The sequence below is a fragment of the Coptis chinensis genome, chromosome 5 (genome assembly GCF_015680905.1).
Source record: "Coptis chinensis isolate HL-2020 chromosome 5, ASM1568090v1, whole genome shotgun sequence".
Classification (NCBI taxonomy): Eukaryota; Viridiplantae; Streptophyta; class Magnoliopsida; order Ranunculales; family Ranunculaceae; genus Coptis; species Coptis chinensis.
The window spans coordinates 16,709,621-16,714,778 of NC_141460.1; the positions used below are offsets into that span (position 1 = coordinate 16,709,621).

At 34.4% G+C, this 5,158-nt stretch overlaps 1 long non-coding RNA gene across 1 annotated transcript; it reads left to right on the top strand.

Moving 5' to 3' along the window:
• Positions 1 to 3,629: 3,629 nt before the first annotated feature.
• On the top strand, positions 3,630 to 4,399 carry LOC147496901 (uncharacterized). The gene is made up of 3 exons (XR_015196677.1): positions 3,630 to 3,774; positions 3,847 to 3,964; positions 4,108 to 4,399. It is a non-coding gene; the product is annotated as an uncharacterized LOC147496901 (long non-coding RNA).
• The last annotated feature ends 759 nt before the right edge of the window (positions 4,400 to 5,158 follow it).

The window sequence follows — 5,158 nt, forward strand, 5'->3', positions numbered from 1 at the left end:
ATTCTCTGGCCCAAAACGTGGCTCCAAGCCCATGTACGATTTTTGGATCTGAAAGTATAAAAACCAAAGCTTAGCTCTTTGTTAATGGTAGATAGGGTAGATAGTTAAGGTAGCTAGTTTTAGACCTAAAACAATAGATCTAGTTTTTATTTAATTAAATTGAGTTTAGTTTATATTCAATTCTTGTTTTAGATTAACTCTTAGAATCATTACTTTTAATTAGTTTGATTAATAAAATAGCTAGTTTGTTAATTTCGATTCTTGTCATTTACATTTGTGTTAGATTTGATTTCATTTATTACTTGTTATTCAATTCTTAGTTATTAATTAGATTTTAATTATTGTTTAATTTAGATTAGTAAATTTCAATTATTTATATTATGTTTAGTTTTAATTTAATCGGAAATGATTGCGTAATGATTCTCGGCTAAACCTCCATTAGAGGGGGTTGAGAAGCCTTGATGAAAGCTTAACTCCGATTATCGTAGAGTCGTCGTAATTTCCCTTCCACTCTAGAAATGATTAGTTCACCATGAGAATGGGTTTAATCGTTCACATGCTAGTTATGAATTGGTAGGAATGCCATGTGTAATTAGGGATTAGGAAGAACCAATTGTTCTGCAGAAGCAGTTCAAGTCGGATTTCGACGATTCGTCGTTAATAGGATTAAGTTGAGTTAAGGTGGAATCAATCCCCCTCTAACTCCTTATCATCGAATCAACGTAGCATTCCCATAGTTGTTCTGATAATCGACTAGTTGCATCTTGTGGGTAGTTGCATCGTAGTCTAGTTGCCACTTCATAATTCTCTCATTAGACTTTAGAGTAAGAATACTTATACGTAGAGAACACATCATGCAGAAGGACTAGAAGTGGGAGGAATCACTCTACTCCACTATATCTTATAGGATTGAGAGTAGAATCTTTGATAACATAGGCACATAAGAAAGATTTAGTTTACTTACGTTTTGAGTTTCATCGTTCATTTCCTAGGTAAACTATTCATTTTATGTTTTATCAGATTACATATTTAAGTTTGAAAGTTATTTGGAATTACAAGAATCCATGGCTGAACCTGAACCCTAGGAAGATAGATTTATATTGATTTTGGTTAAAAATCTACTTCTTTGACATTTTTGGCATACTATGTTACCTAAGTAATACGGAGATTAGTTTCATACTTTCATTCATAACACGCGATTCTAAAATACTAAAAGATAGTGTCTGATACTATCTTTAGAAGATGAAATCCTCTTATCGGCGTTATCGATTATGTGGTTGGTGAATATGGGGTAATATATCTATATTGGAAACATATAAGAAATAGTAGTACCTTTTGACTCTTGGATATAGCTTCCTTACAATTTGAGTCTCTCAAACATCTTTGAATTATATGATTTAGGATATAGTTCCTTCCGATAAAGACATATAGTAAAGTTAACATTCACGAACACATAATATGTGTTGTGTTCTTTTTCTCTGGTTATAGTAACTTCAGTGCAAAGAATAGGAGAGGAGGAGGGCTGTGTTTGGATGCCTTTTTAGTTTCTGAGGCTTGTAAGAATTTTCAGGTATTAGTTCAAACATTTTGTCTACAACTATTTGAAAAGAAAGTAGTAGCTATGGAGAAAGGAAAACAGAGTCGTTTCGTAAACATCACCTTGAGAATAGTACTTTTCTATCATCGGCAATCTAGTATTCAAAACATTTATATAGAATGCTGGTATATATGGAATCGGATAAGTACTTTCCTCTATAGTTGTAAAATCCATTGGCCTCTGCTTCTCGTTTCACTAACTATACTGCTTTCTGGTATATTCTTTTTTCTTTCTTGCTCTACTTATATATTCTTCTACTCTTGGTGTCAACTAAACGGGGCCATAACCAAAATGTGCATATGAAGTACATGCATCCTTCACACAAACAAGTTGAGAAACCATTAAGCTTAATTACTTAATTGAACACATTATTCATACTTGTAAATACCAGCTAGTAGTTACTTATTATTCATTTATTCAGGGTATTAAGTGTTTTTTTTCTTCTATTTTTCGGAATGCTAAGTATGCATATAGAGGCTATTTTGTTGATTCTCTCGTTTTTACATATTGAGTTCAACTATCCTATAAACTTATTCCTACTCATTTATCGTACCTATCTATCCTTTGGGCTATCTAAAATCCTCTCTATTTCTGCAAATTTCTTTGGATGACTCTAATTCGACTTGTTCTAGAATTATAAGGTGTAAACAACCTACAAGATCAAGTGCACATGGGCACTTATTGCAACAGATCAAGTGCCCCACCTATGCCTTTGGGTACTACATTTGTTTAACCAAGCCAACACCAATGTTGCCTCATCCGAGAGTTCTCCTTGTTAGAAATTTTGGTCATTCATGACTTTCTTCACTTAAAGAAACCCATTTAAGCAAAGTATTATTGCGAGGACCAAGTTGGATAGATTGACTTTAGTCTTTGAACCGGTAAATTAGATAGATTCACATTGTTCTAAGGAAAGATGATCGTCGAGAAAAAGGTATTCCACATTCCGTATCATATCGACGGCTGATTTGATGAGAAAGTATATAATCATGTATCATAGGATTTTCTTGACTCCATGCTTGAGAAAGTGGGACTCCCTCTGAAGAGTGTTTCTCTGCAGTGTTATACTCCCCTTCAGACGCTGCAGTTGTCGCACACTTTGGGTGAGATTTCTCTACAGTGGAAATTCACGCGCCTTCTCCGTAGTAGCTTTCTCGAGCTTTCTCTGCCGGGTTGCGCTCCGCGATCCTCATGGACAGCAGTGCCCTCATGTACCCACAGAGCCCTCATGGACAGCATCAACATCGCCCTCATGCTGCGTGCTCAAGATCCTCGATCCTCAACCCGGGCTAAAATTTGCAGCAGCCCCTCATGTTCTTCAGCAGCCCCTCATGTTCTTCAGCAGCCCTCTCATGTTCGGCATCACTAGAAATCTCAAAGATCCCCTCGTGTTCGGCATCAGCTCCTTCTTGATCAAGTAGCACCCTCATGCTCATGGGATTATATCGCCACAAAGGTTTTAACCTTGGAGTAGTTCGAGTTTCTTTTCAAAACTATATACCTGTTTGTTTTGTTCTTGTTGTGTGCTTGTTGCAAACTATATATGATTATAAAAATTAAGTTTAGTGGTTTTCCATTGTTTGTGTTTTTTGAACTTTTTGTCGGGCGCTAACAAGTATTCCTTATTAGCAAATCTTCTATGAGGCATCAAAATTAACAATTAAAAATTGATGCAAGGGGAAGTTTCAAGCGTTATTGAAGCTTACCATTAAATTGGACTTCCTTATTTCAATAAAATTGAGCCGTTTGTTAGCATATGGTATAATGAGCGGATAAACCTGACTGCAGTTTAGAATATTAATAGTCTAAAGAAGTCATCCATAAGCTTTAACTACTCTTCTGACATCTATTCTTATACGTGTTTAGGCTTTTGCTGATGAAATTAGAATTCCATTAAATTAGAATTCCATTAATAGTCTAAAGAAGTCATCCATAAGCAGCAGCAGCAGCAGTAGTAGTAGTAGTAATTATCTTTCTTTCTTTGGCATTACTGGTTTCTTGAATAGATTTGTATTAATTTCATTGACTTTGGCAGAGTTGTTTGGCATTAAGATATGAGGCATTGATTCTTAGAGAGAAAATCCATGGATGAGAATTGACTTCAAGTTTCATATCAAGAGTGGTTCAATTTTGCTAAAGATTTAGTGGGAAATGGATTTCACTACATTGCCGTCAAGGTAATTAATGAAATGTTATTGTTTGCTTATTGGTGTTGTTGTTAAGCTAAAATTTTACTTGTTTGTTTGTAGGGGTGTGAAAGTGCATTTTCATGCATTCAGGCAAACAATGTCGTTTGCTACTGAGAGATAAGTTCGTGCTTGATAATGTGAATCTTTCATGAATCTCCATTTGGGTTTTGATGCAGAGGTGAGCATCCCTAGTCCTTCTTTACTGTTAAGCTCAATCCACTATACCTTAGATTATCAGTATTTAGCATTTGAATTGGTCTTGATCCCCTTATTGTCTGCTTCATGATCTTTTCTTGGTTGACTATTTTATCTTAATGCTAGGATCTCTTTTGGAGCATTTGTGGAAGTAAATGGGCGTAGGGTTTTCCACAACGCAAGCTGTTATCTCTTGTTTAGGATCGTATAATATGAAAACTTTTTTTATGGTGATAGTTCAACAATAAGTTTGTGAGGTTTAGAAAATCGCTCAAAGTTGTGAATGTATATGGTTGGATTAGTTTTGTACTTTATCAGTTTTTTTTCCCATATATATTATGGTTTCTTTGTAAAATAGTATGAAAATGTATTGTGTACAGGATAAATTTAGCTTAAATAAGAATTTATGATTTATGTATATGGTGCAAGAAGGGGCATCTTTTTGTAGGTTTAGCTAATCGCTACAAAATATGAGAAATTATTTTTTTTTTATCAGCAACCCATCAGCAACGGTTCATAACCATTACAAATGATTTTTAAATTATTTTTTTTAAAATTAACTAACAACTTTTCAACGGTTAAAAACAGTTACAAATTACCAACGCTTAAAAAGCGTTTGTGAAATAAAAAAACCGTTGCAAATATTTTAAATTTGTGTACAAAATAGTTATAAAAAGTGTTGCAAATCATTATTGTAACGCTTAAAAAGCGTTGAAAATTTATATTTGCAACGCTTATTAACCGTTGCAAAAATTTCCAACACTTTACCCACGCCATATTTGCAACGCTTAAGAACCGTTGCGAAAATTATTAGCAACGCTTTTTTGCCGTTGCAAATAGCCTGTTATGGTATAGTGTAATAAAGTAAAGACAAGAATTGAATTGAAAAACAAAAGCTTTATTGATGGTTTAATGGTGGCTACACTACAAACTAATTAAATAGACATAAACTATCTTATTCTAAAGTAGGGTATATGAGAGGTTAGCCTTAATCATCTTTATATGTGAGAAGATTAGATTACATTTTTGTGCATAGGCCTGGAAGGAGGACTTTGGGCCTCTAACGTAAGCCCAAAGTCCATTAGGTTAAGTCTAAAAGAGTCAATTCTGCTAGAAATTACTTCAATACTATTTTCATCCATTTTTACAGCTCTAGTTGGGGCAAGGTCAGGCCCAT